General features: G+C 48.7%; 20 non-coding genes across 20 annotated transcripts; 3 read left to right on the top strand and 17 right to left on the bottom strand.

The window, feature by feature from the left end:
* Positions 1-664: 664 nt before the first annotated feature.
* On the bottom strand, positions 665-827 carry LOC135009198 (U1 spliceosomal RNA). Its single transcript, XR_010208772.1, has one exon. It is a non-coding gene; the product is annotated as a U1 spliceosomal RNA (small nuclear RNA).
* Positions 828-979: 152 nt separating this feature from the next.
* LOC135009079 (U1 spliceosomal RNA) lies at positions 980-1143 on the bottom strand. The gene has a single exon (XR_010208668.1). It is a non-coding gene; the product is annotated as a U1 spliceosomal RNA (small nuclear RNA).
* Positions 1144-1817: 674 nt separating this feature from the next.
* LOC135009104 (U1 spliceosomal RNA) lies at positions 1818-1980 on the bottom strand. The gene has a single exon (XR_010208691.1). It is a non-coding gene; the product is annotated as a U1 spliceosomal RNA (small nuclear RNA).
* A 152-nt stretch (positions 1981-2132) lies between these two features.
* Positions 2133-2296, bottom strand: LOC135009051 (U1 spliceosomal RNA). The gene has a single exon (XR_010208641.1). It is a non-coding gene; the product is annotated as a U1 spliceosomal RNA (small nuclear RNA).
* A 674-nt stretch (positions 2297-2970) lies between these two features.
* On the bottom strand, positions 2971-3133 carry LOC135009131 (U1 spliceosomal RNA). The gene has a single exon (XR_010208717.1). It is a non-coding gene; the product is annotated as a U1 spliceosomal RNA (small nuclear RNA).
* A 152-nt stretch (positions 3134-3285) lies between these two features.
* LOC135009050 (U1 spliceosomal RNA) lies at positions 3286-3449 on the bottom strand. Its single transcript, XR_010208640.1, has one exon. It is a non-coding gene; the product is annotated as a U1 spliceosomal RNA (small nuclear RNA).
* A 674-nt stretch (positions 3450-4123) lies between these two features.
* Positions 4124-4286, bottom strand: LOC135009123 (U1 spliceosomal RNA). The gene has a single exon (XR_010208710.1). It is a non-coding gene; the product is annotated as a U1 spliceosomal RNA (small nuclear RNA).
* A 149-nt stretch (positions 4287-4435) lies between these two features.
* Positions 4436-4600, bottom strand: LOC135009133 (U1 spliceosomal RNA). The gene has a single exon (XR_010208720.1). It is a non-coding gene; the product is annotated as a U1 spliceosomal RNA (small nuclear RNA).
* Positions 4601-5270: 670 nt separating this feature from the next.
* Positions 5271-5433, bottom strand: LOC135009129 (U1 spliceosomal RNA). Its single transcript, XR_010208715.1, has one exon. It is a non-coding gene; the product is annotated as a U1 spliceosomal RNA (small nuclear RNA).
* Positions 5434-5585: 152 nt separating this feature from the next.
* On the bottom strand, positions 5586-5749 carry LOC135009048 (U1 spliceosomal RNA). Its single transcript, XR_010208638.1, has one exon. It is a non-coding gene; the product is annotated as a U1 spliceosomal RNA (small nuclear RNA).
* Positions 5750-6721: 972 nt separating this feature from the next.
* Positions 6722-6884, bottom strand: LOC135009033 (U1 spliceosomal RNA). Its single transcript, XR_010208623.1, has one exon. It is a non-coding gene; the product is annotated as a U1 spliceosomal RNA (small nuclear RNA).
* A 674-nt stretch (positions 6885-7558) lies between these two features.
* LOC135009207 (U1 spliceosomal RNA) lies at positions 7559-7721 on the bottom strand. Its single transcript, XR_010208781.1, has one exon. It is a non-coding gene; the product is annotated as a U1 spliceosomal RNA (small nuclear RNA).
* Positions 7722-7873: 152 nt separating this feature from the next.
* LOC135009300 (U1 spliceosomal RNA) lies at positions 7874-8037 on the bottom strand. The gene has a single exon (XR_010208858.1). It is a non-coding gene; the product is annotated as a U1 spliceosomal RNA (small nuclear RNA).
* Positions 8038-8708: 671 nt separating this feature from the next.
* Positions 8709-8871, bottom strand: LOC135009090 (U1 spliceosomal RNA). The gene has a single exon (XR_010208679.1). It is a non-coding gene; the product is annotated as a U1 spliceosomal RNA (small nuclear RNA).
* A 152-nt stretch (positions 8872-9023) lies between these two features.
* Positions 9024-9187, bottom strand: LOC135009058 (U1 spliceosomal RNA). Its single transcript, XR_010208647.1, has one exon. It is a non-coding gene; the product is annotated as a U1 spliceosomal RNA (small nuclear RNA).
* A 674-nt stretch (positions 9188-9861) lies between these two features.
* Positions 9862-10024, bottom strand: LOC135009201 (U1 spliceosomal RNA). Its single transcript, XR_010208775.1, has one exon. It is a non-coding gene; the product is annotated as a U1 spliceosomal RNA (small nuclear RNA).
* A 152-nt stretch (positions 10025-10176) lies between these two features.
* On the bottom strand, positions 10177-10340 carry LOC135009018 (U1 spliceosomal RNA). The gene has a single exon (XR_010208608.1). It is a non-coding gene; the product is annotated as a U1 spliceosomal RNA (small nuclear RNA).
* A 144-nt stretch (positions 10341-10484) lies between these two features.
* LOC135009258 (U5 spliceosomal RNA) lies at positions 10485-10600 on the top strand. The gene has a single exon (XR_010208817.1). It is a non-coding gene; the product is annotated as a U5 spliceosomal RNA (small nuclear RNA).
* A 270-nt stretch (positions 10601-10870) lies between these two features.
* On the top strand, positions 10871-10987 carry LOC135009285 (U5 spliceosomal RNA). The gene has a single exon (XR_010208843.1). It is a non-coding gene; the product is annotated as a U5 spliceosomal RNA (small nuclear RNA).
* Positions 10988-11273: 286 nt separating this feature from the next.
* LOC135009284 (U5 spliceosomal RNA) lies at positions 11274-11386 on the top strand. Its single transcript, XR_010208842.1, has one exon. It is a non-coding gene; the product is annotated as a U5 spliceosomal RNA (small nuclear RNA).
* Positions 11387-17816: the final 6430 nt, after the last annotated feature.

The following is a 17816-nucleotide window of genomic DNA, read 5'->3' as shown; positions in this document are numbered from 1 at the left end:
GGGCTGGGGAGGGTGGCTGCTCGGGCAGCCCCTCCCCCGTCAAGTTAAGGAGATTCAACTGAGGAAGCACAAGGGAACTCTCGTCTGGGGACAACAACTGCAGGGAGACCACATCTTTTCAGATGAACATGGGAGGGCGGAAGGCTGCCTAATACTGAAGCACCATCAAATATCAAACCATATGCAATAACTAGTACAAGCATTCCTGGGGGAAGGTCTGCAGGAGACGAATTTGCATACGGTGATGTCATCCAAGCAGTGGGCCAAAGTTGGCTGGAACCCTCATCTGCATATGAAAAGAGAAAAGGGTTATGCAGGGCATGGCGGCCTTTTGCGGCGCTTGGATGACCCCTAGTTCGCATTAAACACCTCCACCCTCCTTCGGTGTGGGGCTCATGTTGACTATGCCCCAGCCCCTGAAGCATTCAAGCTGATTTCTTGCAGCAGCTGGGCACTGTAACAGCTCCAGAGCTGCTCTGTAAGGCAAATAAAAGGGTGTGGGCCCTGCAGCACTACCTGTAGTTCGCATTGTGCGTTGGAAGGCACAAAGTAATCAGACGGGAGAAGTCAGGATAGTGCGCAAGGGCATAGAAGGGAGCGGCTCAAGAAAAGAGAAGTGGAAACAGACAGCAAACTAGGCTGGAGAGAGACCTGAGACAAAGAGATCTGAATTATACGAGAGCCGACCAGGGGAAACACAAATTATGCAGTCAAGTTTCCCACATTTGGGGAAATCGCAGGGGCAGCACAGCCAGAGTGCAATGGGTGAGCCTTGCCCTGGGAGAAGCACCTTCAAGATCATAGTATCTCACCTGGCAGGTAAGTAGGAGTTGGGCTAGAGCTGGGGAGGGTCGCTGCTCGGGCACCCCCCTGTCAAGTGAAGGAGATCCAACTGAGGCAGCACAATGGAACTCTCGAAAGAAGAACAAGGCTAGAGGAAGATCTGAGACAAAGAAATCTGACTTTTACCAGAGCTGACCAGCGGAAAACACAAACACAGTCCCCCACTACCACAAATAATGCAGGCGAGTTTCCCACATTTGGGGAAATCACAGGGGTCAGCATACCCAGAATGCAATGAATGAACCTCACCCTGGGTGAACAATCTTCATGACCATGGTGTCTCCTATGCAAAATAAGTATGATTTGGGATAGGGCTGGGGAGGGCCGCTGCTCAGGCACATCTCTGTCAAGTAAAGTTAATTCAACTGAGGCAGCACAAGGGAACTCTCATCTGGGGACAACAACTGCAGGGAGAACACATATTTTCAGATGAACATGGGAGGGCAGAAGGCTGCCTAATACTGAAGCACCCCCAAACAACAAACCAAATGCAACAACTAGTGCAAGCATTCCTGGGGGAAGGCCTGCAGCAGATGGATTTGCATATGGTGATGTTATCCAAGCAGTGGGTCAAAGTTGGCTTCAACCCTCATCTGCATATGAAAAGAGAAAAGGGGCGTGCAGGGCATGGCGGCCTTTTGCGCTGCTTGGATGACCCCTAGATCGCATTAAACACCCCCACCCTCCTTTGGTGTGGGGCTCATGTTGGCCATGCCCCATCCCATGAAGCATTCAAGCTGATTTCTTGCAGCAGCTGGGCACTGTAACAGCTCCAGAGCTGCTCTGTAAGGCAAGTAAAAGGGTGTGGGCCCTGCAGCACTACCTGTAGTTTGCATTGTGCATTGGAAGGCACAAAGTAAGCAGACGGGAGGAGAAGTCAGGATAGTGCACAAGGGTATAGAAGGGAGGGGCTCAAGAAAAGAGAAGTGGAAACAGACAGCAAACTAGGCTGGAGAGAGACCTGAGACAAAGAGATCTGAATTATACGAGAGCCGACCAGGGGAAACACAAATTATGCAGTCAAGTTTCCCACATTTGGGGAAATTGCAGGGGCAGCACACCCAGAGTGCAATGGGTGAGCCTTGCCCTGGGAGAAGCACCTTCATGATCATAGTATCTCACCTGGCAGGTAAGTAGGAGTTGGGCTAGAGCTGGGGAGGGTCGCTGCTCGGACACCCCCCTGTCAAGTGAAGGAGATCCAACTGAGGCAGCACAAAGGAACTCTCGAAAGAAGAACAAGGCTAGAGGAAGATCTGAGACAAAGAAATTTGACTTTTACCAGAGCTGACCAGAGGAAAGCACAAACACAGTCCACCACTACCACAAATAATGCAGTCGAGTTTCCCACATTTGGGGAAATCACAGGGGTCAGCATACCCAGAGTGCAATGAATGAACCGCACCCTGGGAGAACAATCTTCATAACAATGGTATCTCCTATGCAAAATAAGTATGATTTGGGATATGGCTGGGGAGGGCCGCTGCTCAGGCACATCTCTGTCAAGTAAAGGAGATTCAACTGAGGCAGCACAAGGGAACTCTCATCTGGGGACAACAACTGCAGGGAGAACACATATTTTCAGATGAACATGGGAGGGCAGAAGGCTGCCTAATACTGAAGCACCCCCAAACAACAAACCAAATGCAACAACTAGTGCAAGCATTCCTGGGGGAAGGCCTGCAGCAGATAGATTTGCATATGGTGATGTCATCCAAGCAGTGGGTCAAAGTTGGCTTCAACCCTCGTCTGCATATGAAAAGAGAAAAGGGGCGTGCAGGGCATGGTGGCCTTTTGCGGCACTTGGCTGACCCCTAGTTTGCATTAAACACCTCCACCCTCCTTCGGTGTGGGGCTCATGTTGGCTATGCCCCAGCCCCTGAAGCATTCAAGCTGATTTCTTGCAGCAGCTGGGCACTGTAACAGCTCCAGAGCTGCTCTGTAAGGCAAGTAAAAGGTTGTGGGCCCTGCAGCACTACCTGTAGTTCGCATTGTGCGTTGGAAGGCACAAAGTAAGCAGAAAGGAGGAGAAGTCAGGATAGTGCGCAAGGGCATAGAAGGGAGCTGCTGAAGAAAAGAGAAGTGGAAACAGACAGCAAACTAGGCTGGAGAGAGACCTGAGACAAAGAGATCTGAATTATACGAGACCTGACCAGGGGAAACACAAATTATGCAGTCAAGTTTCCCACATTTGGGGAAATCGCAGGAGCAGCACACCCAGAGTGCAATGGGTGAGCCTTGCCCTGGGAGAAGCACCTTCATGATCATAGTATCTCACCTGGCAGGTAAGTAGGAGTTGGGCTAGAGCTGGGGAGGGTCGCTGCTCGGGCACCCCCCTGTCAAGTGAAGGAGATCCAACTGAGGCAGCACAAAGGAACTCTCGAAACAAGAACAAGGCTAGAGGAAGATCTGAGACAAAGAAATCTGACTTTTACCAGAGCTGACCAGAGGAAAGCACAAACACAGTCCACCACTACCACAAATAATGCAGTCGAGTTTCCCACATTTGGGGAAATCACAGGGGTCAGCATACCCAGAGTGCAATGAATGAACCGCACCCTGGGAGAACAATCTTCATAACAATGGTATCTCCTATGCAAAATAAGTATGATTTGGGATATGGCTGGGGAGGGCCGCTGCTCAGGCACATCTCTGTCAAGTAAAGGAGATTCAACTGAGGCAGCACAAGGGAACTCTCATCTGGGGACAACAACTGCAGGGAGAACACATATTTTCAGATGAACATGGGAGGGCAGAAGGCTGCCTAATACTGAAGCACCCCCAAACAACAAACCAAATGCAACAACTAGTGCAAGCATTCCTGGGGGAAGGCCTGCAGCAGATAGATTTGCATATGGTGATGTCATCCAAGCAGTGGGTCAAAGTTGGCTTCAACCCTCGTCTGCATATGAAAAGAGAAAAGGGGCGTGCAGGGCATGGTGGCCTTTTGCGGCACTTGGCTGACCCCTAGTTTGCATTAAACACCTCCACCCTCCTTCGGTGTAGGGCTCATGTTGGCTATGCCCCAGCCCCTGAAGCATTCAAGCTGATTTCTTGCAGCAGCTGGGCACTGTAACAGCTCCAGAGCTGCTCTGTAAGGCAAGTAAAAGGGTGTGGGCCCTGCAGCACTACCTGTAGTTCGCATTGTGCGTTGGAAGGCACAAAGTAAGCAGAAAGGAGGAGAAGTCAGGATAGTGCGCAAGGGCATAGAAGGGAGCGGCTCAAGAAAAGAGAAGTGGAAACAGACAGCAAACTAGGCTGGAGAGAGACCAGAGACAAAGAGATCTGAATTATACGAGACCTGACCAGGGGAAACACAAATTATGCAGTCAAGTTTCCCACATTTGGGGAAATCGCAGGGGCAGCACACCCAGAGTGCAATGGGTGAGCCTTGCCCTGGGAGAAGCACCTTCATGATCATAGTATCTCACCTGGCAGGTAAGTAGGAGTTGGGCTAGAGCTGGGGAGGGTCGCTGCTCGGGCACCCCCCTGTCAAGTGAAGGAGATCCAACTGAGGCAGCACAAGGAAACTCTCGAAAGAAGAACAAGGCTAGAGGAAGATCTGAAACAAAGAAATCTGACTTTTACCAGAGATCAGAGGAAAACACAAACACAGTCCCCCACTACCAACAAATAAAGCAGTCGCGTTTCCCACATTTGGGGAAATCACAGGGGTCAGCATACCCAGAATGCAATGAATGAACCTCACCCTGGGAGAGTAATCTTCATGACCATGGTATCTCCTATGCAAAATAAGTATGATTTGGGATAGGGCTGGGGAGGGCCGCTGCTCATGCACATCTCTGTCAAGTAAAGGAGATTCAACTGAGGCAGCACAAGGGAACTCTCATCTGGGGACAACAACTGCAGGGAGAACACATATTTTCAGATGAACATGGGAGGGCAGAAGGCTGCCTAATACTGAAGCACCCCCAAACAACAAACCAAATGCAACAACTAGTGCAAGCATTCCTGGGGGAAGTTCTGCAGAAGACGGATTTGCATACGGTGATGTCATCCAAGCAGTGGGTCAAAGTTGGCTTCAACCCTCATCTGCATATGAAAAGAGAAAAGGGGCGTGCAGGGCATGGCGGCCTTTTGCGGTGCTTGGATGACCCCTAGTTCGCATTAAACACCCCACCCTCCTTTGGTGTGGGGCTCATGTTGGCCATGCCCCATCCCCTGAAGCATTCAAGCTGATTTATTGCAGCAGCTGGGCACTGTAACAGCTCCAGAGCTGCTCTGAACGGCAAGTAAAAGGGTGTGGGCCCTGCAGCACTACCTGTACTTTGCATTGTGCATTGGAAGGCACAAAGTAAGCAGACGGGAGAAGTCAGGATAGTGCGCAAGGGCATAGAAGGGAGCGGCTCAAGAAAAGAGAAGTTGAAACAGACAGCAAACTAGGCTGGAGAGAGACCTGAGACAAAGAGATCTGAATTATACGAGAGCCGACCAGGGGAAACACAAATTATGCAGTCAAGTTTCCCACATTTGGGGAAATCGCAGGAGCAGCACACCCAGAGTGCAATGGGTGAGCCTTGCCCTGGGAGAAGCACCTTCATGATCATAGTATCTCACCTGGCAGGTAAGTAGGAGTTGGGCTAGAGCTGGGGAGGGTCGCTGCTCGGGTACCCCCCTGTCAAGTGAAGGAGATCCAACTGAGGCAGCACAAGGGAACTCTCGAAAGAAGAACAAGGCTAAAGGAAGATCTGAGACAAAGAAATCTGACTTTTACCAGAGCTGACCAGAGGAAAGCACAAACACAGTCCCCCACTACCACAAATAAAGCAGTCGAGTTTCCCACATTTGGGGAAATCACAGGGGTCAGCATACCCAGAATGCAATGAATGAACCTCACCGTGGGAGAACAATCTTCATGACCATGGTATCTCCTATGCAAAATAAGTATGATTTGGGATAGGGCTGGGGAGGGCCGCTGCTCAGGCACATCTCTGTCAAGTAAAGGAGATTCAACTGAGGCAGCACAAGGGAACTCTCATCTGGGGACAACAACTGCAGGGAGAACACATATTTTCAGATGAACATGGGAGGGCAGAAGGCTGCCTAATACTGAAGCACCCCCAAACAACAAACCAAATGCAACAACTAGTGCAAGCATTCCTGGGGGAAGGCCTGCAGCAGATGGATTTGCATACGGTGATGTCATCCAAGCAGTGGGTCAAAGTTGGCTTCAACCCTCGTCTGCATATGAAAAGAGAAAAGGGGCGTGCAGGGCATGGCGGCCTTTTGCGGCGCTTGGATGACCCCTAGTTCGCATTAAACACCTCCACCCTCCTTCGGTGTGGGGCTCATGTTGGCTATGCCCCAGCCCCTGAAGCATTCAAGCTGATTTCTTGCAGCAGCTGGGCACTGTAACAGCTCCAGAGCTGCTCTGTACGGCAAGTAAAAGGGTGTGGGCCCTGCAGCACTACCTGTAGTTTGCATTGTGCATTGGAAGGCACAAAGTAAGCAGACAGGAGGAGAAGTCAGGATAGTGCACAAGGGTATAAAAGGGAGGGGCTCATGAAAAAAGAAGTGGAAACAGACAGCAAACTAGGCTGGAGAGAGACCTGAGACAAAGAGATCTGAATTATACGAGAGCCGACCAGGGGAAACACAAATTATGCAGTCAAGCTTCCCACATTTGGGGAAATCAGAGTGCAATGGGTGAGCCTTGCCCTGGGAGAAGCACCTTCATGATCATAGTATCTCACCTGGCAGGTAAGTAGGAGTTGGGCTAGAGCTGGGGAGGGTCGCTGCTCGGGCACCCCTCTGTCAAGTGAAAGAGATCCAACTGAGGCAGCACAAGGAAACTCTCGAAAGAAGAACAAGGCTAGAGGAAGATCTGAGACAAATAAATCTGACTTTTACCAGAGCTGACCAGAGGAAAGCACAAACACAGTCCCCCACTACCACAAATAATGCAGTCGAGTTTCCCACATTTTGGAAATCACAGGGGTCAGCATACCCAGAATGCAATGAATGAACCTCACCCTGGGAGAACAATCTTCATGACCATGGTATCTCCTATGCAAAATAAGTATGATTTGGGATAGGGCTGGGGAGGGCCGCTGCTCAGGCACATCTCTGTCAAGTAAAGGAGATTCAACTGAGGCAGCACAAGGGAACTCTCATCTGGGGACAACAACTGCAGGGAGAACACATATTTTCAGATGAACATGGGAGGGCAGAAGGCTGCCTAATACTGAAGCACCCCCAAACAACAAACCAAATGCAACAACTAGTGCAAGCATTCCTGGGGGAAGGCCTGCAGCAGATGGATTTGCATACGGTGATGTCATCCAAGCAGTGGGTCAAAGTTGGCTTCAACCCTCGTCTGCATATGAAAAGAGAAAAGGGGCGTGCAGGGCATGGCGGCCTTTTGCGGCGCTTGGATGACCCCTAGTTCACATTAAACACCTCCACCCTCCTTCGGTGTGGGGCTCATGTTGGCTGTGCCCCAGCCCCTGAAGCATTCAAGCTGATTTCTTGCAGTAGCTGGGCACTGTAACAGCTCCAGAGCTGCTCTGTACGGCAAGTAAAAGGGTGTGGGCCCTACAGCACTACCTGTAGTTTGCATTGTGCATTGGAAGGCACAAAGTAAGCAGACAGGAGGAGAAGTCAGGATAGTGCACAAGGGTATAAAAGGGAGGGGCTCATGAAAAAAGAAGTGGAAACAGACAGCAAACTAGGCTGGAGAGAGACCTGAGACAAAGAGATCTGAATTATACGAGAGCCGACCAGGGGAAACACAAATTATGCAGTCAAGCTTCCCACATTTGGGGAAATCGCAGGGGCACCACACCCAGAGTGCAATGGGTGAGCCTTGCCCTGGGAGAAGCACCTTCATGATCATAGTATCTCACCTGGCAAGTAAGTAGGAGTTGGGCTAGAGCTGGGGAGGGTCGCTGCTCGGGCACCCCCCTGTCAAGTGAAAGAGATCCAACTGAGGCAGCACAAGGGAACTCTCGAAAGAAGAACAAGGCTAGAGGAAGATCTGAGACAAATAAATCTGACTTTTACCAGAGCTGTCCAGAGGAAAGCACAAACACAGTCCCCCACTACCACAAATAATGCAGTTGAGTTTCCCACATTTGGGGAAATCACAGGGGTCAGCATACCCAGAATGCAATGAATGAACCTCACCCTGGGAGAACAATCTTCATGACCATGGTATCGCCTATGCAAAATAAGTATGATTTGGGATAGGGCTGGGGAGGGCCGCTGCTCAGGCACATCTCTGTCAAGTAAAGGAGATTCAACTGAGGCAGCACAAGGGAACTCTCATCTGGGGACAACAACTGCAGGGAGAACACATATTTTCAGATAAACATGGGAGGGCAGAAGGCAGCCTAATACTGAAGCACCCCCAAACAACAAACCAAATGCAACAACTAGTACAAGCATTCCTGGGGGAAGGCCTGCAGCAGATGGATTTGCATATGGTGATGTCATCCAAGCAGTGGGTCAAAGTTGGCTTCAACCCTCGTCTGCATATGAAAAGAGAAAAGGGGCGTGCAGGGCATGGCGGCCTTTTGCGGCGCTTGGATGACCCCTAGTTCGCATTAAACACCTCCACCCTCCTTCGGTGTGGGGCTCATGTTGGCTATGCCCCAGCCCCTGAAGCATTCAAGCTGATTTCTTGCAGCAGCTGGGCACTGTAACAGCTCCAGAGCTGCTCTGAACGGCAAGTAAAAGGGTGTGGGCCCTGCAGCACTACCTGTAGTTTGCATTGTGCATTGGAAGGCACAAAGTAAGCAGACGGGAGAAGTCAGGATAGTGCGCAAGGGCATAGAAGGGAGCGGCTCAAGAAAAGAGAAGTTGAAACAGACAGCAAACTAGGCTGGAGAGAGACCTGAGACAAAGAGATCTGAATTATACGAGAGCCGACCAGGGGAAACACAAATTATGCAGTCAAGTTTCCCACATTTGGGGAAATCGCAGGAGCAGCACACCCAGAGTGCAATGGGTGAGCCTTGCCCTGGGAGAAGCACCTACATGATCATAGTATCTCACCTGCCAGGTAAGTAGAAGTTGGGCTAGAGCTGGGGAGGGTCGCTGCTCGGGTACCCCCCTGTCAAGTGAAGGAGATTCAACTGAGGCAGCACAAGGGAACTCTCGAAAGAAGAACAAGGCTAGAGGAAGATCTGAGACAAATAAATCTGACTTTTACCAGAGCTGACCAGAGGAAAGCACAAACACAGTCCCCCACTACCACAAATAATGCAGTCGAGTTTCCCACATTTGGGGAAATCACAGGGGTCAGCATACCCAGAATGCAATGAATGAACCTCACCCTGGGAGAACAATCTTCATGACCATGGTATCTCCTATGCAAAATAAGTATGATTTGGGATAGGGCTGGGGAGGGCCGCTGCTCAGGCACATCTCTGTCAAGTAAAGGAGATTCAACTGAGGCAGCACAAGGGAACTCTCATCTGGGGACAACAACTGCAGGGAGAACACATATTTTCAGATGAACATGGGAGGGCAGAAGGCTGCCTAATAATGAAGCACCCCCAAACAACAAACCAAATGCAACAACTAGTGCAAGCATTCCTGGGGGAAGGCCTGCAGCAGATGGATTTGCATACGGTGATGTCATCCAAGCAGTGGGTCAAAGTTGGCTTCAACCCTCGTCTGCATATGAAAAGAGAAAAGGGGCGTGCAGGGCATAGCGGCCTTTTGCGGCACTTGGATGACCCCTAGTTCGCATTAAACACCTCCACCCTCCTTCGGTGTGGGGCTCATGTTGGCTATGCCCCAGCCCCTGAAGCATTCAAGCTGATTTCTTGCAGCAGCTGGGCACTGTAACAGCTCCAGAGCTGCTCTGTACGGCAAGTAAAAGGGTGTGGGCCCTGCAGCACTACCAGTAGTTTGCATTGTGCATTGGAAGGCACAAAGTAAGCAGACAAGAGGAGAAGTCAGGATAGTGCACAAGGGTATAAAAGGGAGGGGCTCATGAAAAAAGAAGTGGAAACAGACAGCAAACTAGGCTGGAGAGAGACCTGAGACAAAGAGATCTGAATTATACGAGAGCCGACCAGGGGAAACACAAATTATGCAGTCAAGCTTCCCACATTTGGGGAAATCGCAGGGGCACCACACCCAGAGTGCAATGGGTGAGCCTTGCCCTGGGAGAAGCACCTTCATGATCATAGTATCTCACCTGGCAGGTAAGTAGGAGTTGGGCTAGAGCTGGGGAGGGTCGCTACTCGGGCACCCCCCTGTCAAGTGAAAGAGATCCAACTGAGGCAGCACAAGGGAACTCTCGAAAGAAGAACAAGGCTAGAGGAAGATCTGAGACAAATAAATCTGACTTTTACCAGAGCTGACCAGAGGAAAGCACAAACACAGTCCCCCACTACCACAAATAATGCAGTCGAGTTTCCCACATTTGGGGAAATCACAGGGGTCAGCATACCCAGAATGCAATGAATGAACCTCACCCTGGGAGAACAATCTTCATGACCATGGTATCGCCTATGCAAAATAAGTATGATTTGGGATAGGGCTGGGGAGGGCCGCTGCTCAGGCACATCTCTGTCAAGTAAAGGAGATTCAGCTGAGGCAGCACAAGGGAACTCTCATCTGGGGACAACAACTGCAGGGAGAACACATATTTTCATATAAAAATCTTGGTCATGCTCTGGTTTCTCTTCAGAACGAACAAATCTTTCGCCTCTTACTAAAGATTTCCGTGGAGAGGAGCAAAACCGAGTTTTATCTCAATTTTTGCATGCCCCATCTTTTTGGGGTTTCTTTTACCGGTTTAAAGATAGAATGAGTGTGCTTTAATGTAAGCTCATTTGCATAGAAATGACAGTAAATGTTTATTTATGTTCAAACAGAACTTTCTTGACCATGCTACTTGCTTTAAAGATCTGGGAGCACATGGAATACAGTACAAACCATGCTTATAACAAGGAGAAGCCAGGTGAGAAATCTGCTTTCTTTCAAATTGGGCACTCACTTTGATCTGAATGAGGACTGCTGGCACAGCACTCAGGCGACAGGTGGAATCTTGGTCATGCTCTGGTTTCTCTTCAGAACGAACAAATCTTTCGCCTTTTATTAAAGATTATCCGTGGAGAGGAGCAAAACTGAATTTTATCTCAATTTTTGCATGCCCCATATTATTGGGGTTTCTTTTATCAGTTTAAAGACAGAACGAGTGTGCTTTCTTGTTAGCTTTAATGTAAGTTTATTTGCATAACAATGACAATAAATGTCTGTTTCTTTTCAAGCAGAACTTTCTTGACCATACTAATTGCTTGAAAGATCTGGGAGCACATGGAAAAGAGTACAAACCATGTTTATAGCAAGGGGAAGCCTGGTGAGAAATCTGCTTTCTTTCTTTCAAATTGGGTGCTCACTTTGAGCTGAATGAGGACTGCTGGCATGGCACTCAGGCGACAGGTGGAATCTTGGTCATGCTCTGGTTTCTCTTCAGAACGAACAAATCTTTCGCCTTTTACTAAAGATTTCCGTGGAGAGGAGCAAAACTGAGTTTTATCTAAATTTTTGCATGCCCCATATCATACCTCCCAACTGTCCCGATTTTCGCGGGACAGTCCCGTTTTTTGGGGACTGTCCCGCTGTCCCACCTGCGGGCCGCAGTGTCCCGCGGTGGGGAGGACAATTGGGAGGCTCTGTCTGTCGCTGCCCTGCTTAGCAGAGCAGCGGTGAATAGACGCTGTGCGCATGCGCACAGCGTCTATTCACTGAAGTCAGAGGGAGAGGTGGCATGCCAGCGGCTCACAGAGCGCTGGGCATGCCCGCTCAGTGCCGAAAACGGGGGCGTGACTCGCGATCGCGGGTCCTCCCGCGAAGCCACGCCCCCTTTTACTTAGGCCACACCCTTTTTGGGAGCGCGCGCGACTTCGCCGCGCGTGTGTCCCTCTTTGCGAGCCGACAAAGTTGGGAGGTATGCCCATATTATTGGGGTTTCTTTTATCAGTTTAAAGACAGAACGAGTTTGCTTTCTTGTTAGCTTTAATGTAAGTTTATTTGCATAACAATGACAGTAAATGTTTGTTTCTTTTCAAACAGAACTTTCTTGACCATGCTACTTGCTTGAAAGATCTGGGAGCACATGGAAAACAGTACAAACCATGCAGTATCACAAGAGCCTTTATTTGATCTTTCATGAAGATAGAGCAGAATTGAGGACACGTCAACAATTTCTGCCGAAGGTGGTTCATCTTTCCACATGGTGCCTTTGGCCACTGACACCTTCGTTGAGTCAAAGTCTCTGGCTGTGGTCAGAACTTTGAAAATTTATGTCACCAGAACGGTTCAGATTAGGAAAACAGAGGCTCTGTTTGTCCTGTATGCTCCCAACAGGATTGGGTGTCCTGCTTCCATGTAGACCATTATGCGCTGGATCTGTGGTAAGATTCAGCATGCTCATTCCATGGCAGGATTGCCGTTACTGAATTAGGTGAAGACCCATTCTACTAGAAAGGTGGGTTCATCCTGGGCAGCTGGTCGGGGAGTCTCGGCATTGCAACTTTGCCGAGCAGCTATTTAGTAAACACTTTTGCTAAGTTTTACAAGTTTGATACCTTGGCCGATGATAACTTCAAGTTGGGTCATTCGGTGCTGCAGAGTCGTACGCACTCTTCCACCCGTTCAAGAGCTTTGGTATAACCATGGGGGTTCTTAATGTGACCCCAGCATCCTCTAGGTCGTATGAGAAAATAGGATTTTAATACCTACCGGTAAATCCTTTTCTCTTAGTCTGTAGAGGATGCTGGGCACCCGTCCCAGTCCATACTGTGTCTGCAGTTATTACTTGTGGTTATACACATGTTGTGTTATGGTTCTGGTCAGCTTTTTGCTGCAATTGTTCATGCCGTTGGCTTGTGTTCTGTTGAATGCCACGTTCTGCGGCATGCTTAAGGTGTGAGCTGGTAAGATGCTCACCTTAGTTTAACAATAAATCCTTTCCTCGAAATGTCCGTCTCCATGGGCACAGTTCCTATAACTGGAGTCTGGAGGAGGGGCATAGAGGGAGGAGCCAGTTCACACCCTTTGATAGTCTTAAAGTGCCCATGTCTCTTGCGGATCCCGTCTATACCCCATGGTTCTTAATGTGACCCCAGCATCCTCTACGGACTAAGAGAAAAGGATGCCCTTGCGCACTATCCTGACTTCTCCTCCCGTCTGCTTACTTTGTGCCTTCCAACGCACAATGCAAACTACAGGTGGTGCTGCAGGGCCCACACCCTTTTACTTGCCTTACAGAACAGCTTTGGAGCTGTTACAGTGCCCAGCTGCTGCAAGAAATCAGCTTGAATGCTTCAGGGGATGGGGCATGGCCAACATGAGCCCCACACCAAAGGAGGGTGGGGGTGTTTAATGAGAACTAGGGGTCATCCAAGCACTGCAAAAGGCCGCCATGCCCTGCACGCCCCTTTTCTCTTTTCATATGCAGATGAGGGTTCCAGCCAACTTTGGCCCACTGCTTGAATAACATCACTGTATGCAAATCCGTCTGCTGCAGACCTTCCCCCAGGAAGGCTTGTACTAGATGTTGCATATGGTTTGATATTTGATGGTGCTTCAGTATTAGGCAGCCTTCCGCCCTCCCATGTTCATCTGAAAAGATGTGGTCTCCCTGCAGTTGTTGTCCCCAGACGAGAGTTCCCTTGTGCTTCCTCAGTTGAATCTCCTTAACTTGACGGGGGAGGGGCTGCCCGAGCAGCCACCCTCCCCAGCCCTATCCCAACTCATACTTATTTTGCATATGTGATCTCTTGATCATGAAGATTGTTCTCACAGGGTGAGGTTCATCCATTATATTTTAAAATAGGAAGGTACAAATTACATATTTGAATTGCATTTATGTGCTGGATTCAAATGTCCCCCCCCCCCCCTTCCTTTCTCAATTGTGCCCGTCAGCAGCTATTCTAAGGTTGCTGCCAATGGGTGTGACACATTAATTTCTTCTGTGGGGTACACTGGACTCCACAAGGATTCACATTGGGGTGTAGAGTAGGATCTTGATCTGAGGCACCAACCGGCTCAAAGCTTTTGACTGTTCCCAAGATGCTCAGTGCATTCTCCTCTATAACCCCGCTTCCATGAACAGGGAGCTCAGTTTGTAGTTGGTGCCTTCAGTAGCAGGCCACTTAACAGGGGCCTGCCTCAGGCAGCCTATTCTTAGCTATAAATTTTGACAAGAAAAGAAGAACTTGTTTTATGAGAATCTACAAGGGCTGCAGCAGGCTAGGTCTAATAGACATCTTTACTGCAGCTTCATCACTCCCAGCGGCGCTGTATACTCCCGTGCCCTGGTTGCTGGGTCACTGCAGCGGAGGGTCCGGTTTCATCCTAAGGTCAGTCACACACACACCACCCTTCCGGATCACGAGGCCGCTGATGAAGGGGAGCGTGGCCGTAGGGGGTGGACCGTGTGCGCACTGGCGTGGACACTGATTACTGGGCAGCCGCTCCACTAGCCACCAGGTACAGTTAAGGAGCACAGGTCTGGGGGTTTTTCTCCTATATTAACCCAATTTTGTACTGCCCGCAGCGCATTGTGGTAGGTAATAGGGCCTGATTCAGGTTGGATTGCAATCACAATAAGCGATCCAACTGCAAAAATTGCTAAGAGCATACGCATGTGCCTGCATTTTCTGCGGCACCCCGCAGAGAATGCGATCGCCTCTGCCTGTCAATCGGGGCGGGGGGGGATAGGTGGGTCAGCAACACTCCATTTCCAAGTCAGGGATGGAGCGGTGCGGGGGCAAGGCTTCAAAATGGGGTCTGCAACGGAGTAGACACAGGGGGCGTGGTCACAGCGGCTGTATGACATCACATTCAGCCGCTGTGATCACAAAAATGGTGGCGGCTTCCTGCGCGCACATACAGTCTGCACCAGCAGGAGGCTACACCATTTTTTATGATCACGCTGAACTGCAGTGCGACTGCAATTACAGCATGGTCAAGAAGGGAGGCGTCATGCTGGGTGGCCATGCCCTTTCACTGTGCAGGAGCCAGCACCGCTCACACACTAGTCCCCGGGTGCAGCCCCCAACCCCCGGGACACCCGGAGCAACAAAATGTAGATTCAGGCCACCAGGCCACGCCCCTACCTATGAAACCATGCCTCCTTTTTACCATTGCGCTGCTTATCTGCGCGCACTGCATTACAATCTCCCTCGCCACCTCTCTGGGTGTCACCAGTGATAGTGACACCTCTGCCATGCTTGTAGCAGCTGGTCCTAAGATCTACGCCTCAAGCCCTGAGTGTTTGCCCTTGTGACTTGTTGATCATCATAGCGAAGCAGATGCTTACAGAAAACTGCAGGGGCTTAGATTGAAAATAAAAAAATTGATTGGTATAAGGTAGAGAGGAGCGGGTTCGGTTCTCCGAGAACCGGATTCCCCACGAACTCCACGTTGTTTACACTGGTCCGAGGCAGGCTCGGTTGTTCCCGCCTGACTCGCAAAACCTGAACAAGGGAAAATGTCATCATCCCGCTGTCGGATTCTCGCGAGATTCGGATTCCATATAAAGAGCTGCGCGTTGCAGCCATTTTTACTCGTGCATTGAGAGAAAAGCTGTCTTGTACCATTGCATTTTTCTCCCAAACGAAGGACACTAGAAAGAACATTTTAAAGCCTCCTGTTAGGCCATCATCTACACGACATAGCCCTGAATTTTCCAATGCGCAGCTCTTTGCAAAAGAGAGATATTGGCAAGGAAAAGCTGTCTTGTACCATTGCATTTTTCTCCCAAACGAAGGGCACTAGAAAGAAAATTTTAAAGCCTCCTGTTAGGCCATCATCTACACGACATAGCCCTGAATTTTCCAATGCGCAGCTCTTTGCAAAAGAGAGATATTGGCAAGGAAAAGCTGTCTTGTACCATTGCATTTTTCTCCCAAACGAAGGTCACTAGAAAGAAAATTTTAAAGCCTCCTGTTAGGCCATCATCTACACGACATAGCCCTGAATTTTCCAATGCGCAGCTCTTTGCAAAAGAGAGATATTGGCAAGGAAAAGCTGTCTTGTACCTTTGCATTTTTCTCCCAAACGAAGGTCACTAGAAAGAAAATTTTAAAGCCTCCTGTTAGGCCATCATCTACACGACATAGCCCTGAATTTTCCAATGCGCAGCTCTTTGCAAAAGAGAGATATTGGCAAGGAAAAGCTGTCTTGTACCATTGCATTTTTCTCCCAAACGAAGGACACTAGAAAGAAAATTTTAAAGCCTCCTGTTAGGCCATCATCTACACGACATAGCCCTAAATTTTCCAATGCGCAGCTCTTTGCAAAAGAGAGATATTGGCAAGGAAAAGCTGTCTTGTACCTTTGCATTTTTCTCCCAAACGAAGGTCACTAGAAAGAAAATTTTAAAGCCTCCTGTTAGGCCATCATCTACACGACATAGCCCTGAATTTTCCAATGCGCAGCTCTTTGCAAAAGAGAGATATTGGCAAGGAAAAGCTGTCTTGTACCATTGCATTTTTCTCCCAAACGAAGGGCACTAGAAAGAAAATTTTAAAGCCTCCTGTTAGGCCATCATCTACACGACATAGCCCTGAATTTTCCAATGCGCAGCTCTTTGCAAAAGAGAGATATTGGCAAGGAAAAGCTGTCTTGTACCTTTGCATTTTTCTCCCAAACGAAGGTCACTAGAAAGAAAATTTTAAAGCCTCCTGTTAGGCCATCATCTACACGACATAGCCCTGAATTTTCCAATGCGCAGCTCTTTGCAAAAGAGAGATATTGGCAAGGAAAAGCTGTCTTGTACCATTGCATTTTTCTCCCAAACGAAGGACACTAGAAAGAAAATTTTAAAGCCTCCTGTTAGGCCATCATCTACACGACATAGCCCTGAATTTTCCAATGCGCAGCTCTTTGCAAAAGAGAGATATTGGCAAGGAAAAGCTGTCTTGTACCATTGCATTTTTCTCCCAAACGAAGGACACTAGAAAGAACATTTTAAAGCCTCCTGTTAGGCCATCATCTACACGACATAGCCCTGAATTTTCCAATGCGCAGCTCTTTGCAAAAGAGAGATATTGGCAAGGAAAAGCTGTCTTGTACCTTTGCATTTTTCTCCCAAACGAAGGTCACTAGAAAGAAAATTTTAAAGCCTCCTGTTAGGCCATCATCTACACGACATAGCCCTGAATTTTCCAATGCGCAGCTCTTTGCAAAAGAGAGATATTGGCAAGGAAAAGCTGTCTTGTACCATTGCATTTTTCTCCCAAACGAAGGACACTAGAAAGAAAATTTTAAAGCCTCCTGTTAGGCCATCATCTACACGACATAGCCCTGAATTTTCCAATGCGCAGCTCTTTGCAAAAGAGAGATATTGGCAAGGAAAAGCTGTCATGTACCATTGCATTTTTCTCCCAAACGAAGGACACTAGAAAGAACATTTTAAAGCCTCCTGTTAGGCCATCATCTACACGACATAGCCCTGAATTTTCCAATGCGCAGCTCTTTGCAAAAGAGAGATATTGGCAAGGAAAAGCTGTCTTGTACCTTTGCATTTTTCTCCTAAACGAAGGACACTAGAAAGAAAATTTTAAAGCCTACTGTTAGGCCATCATCTACACGACATAGCCCTGAATTTTCCAATGCGCAGCTCTTTGCAAAAGAGAGATATTGGCAAGGAAAAGCTGTCTTGTACCTTTGCATTTTTCTCCCAAACGAAGGTCACTAGAAAGAAAATTTTAAAGCCTCCTGTTAGGCCATCATCTACACGACATAGCCCTGAATTTTCCAATGCGCAGCTCTTTGCAAAAGAGAGATATTGGCAAGGAAAAGCTGTCTTGTACCATTGCATTTTTCTCTCAAACGAAGGACACTAGAAAGAATATTTTAAAGCCTCCTGTTAGGCCATCATCTACACGACATAGCCCTGAATTTTCCAATGCGCAGCTCTTTGCAAAAGAGAGATATTGGCAAGGAAAAGCTGTCTTGTACCTTTGCATTTTTCTACCAAACGAAGG

This window comes from Pseudophryne corroboree, unplaced genomic scaffold, assembly GCF_028390025.1.
Source record: "Pseudophryne corroboree isolate aPseCor3 unplaced genomic scaffold, aPseCor3.hap2 scaffold_225, whole genome shotgun sequence".
Lineage (NCBI taxonomy): Eukaryota > Metazoa > Chordata > Amphibia > Anura > Myobatrachidae > Pseudophryne > Pseudophryne corroboree.
The sequence above is the reverse complement of the archived record's forward strand: the minus strand, read 5'-3'. Positions and strand labels throughout refer to the sequence as shown.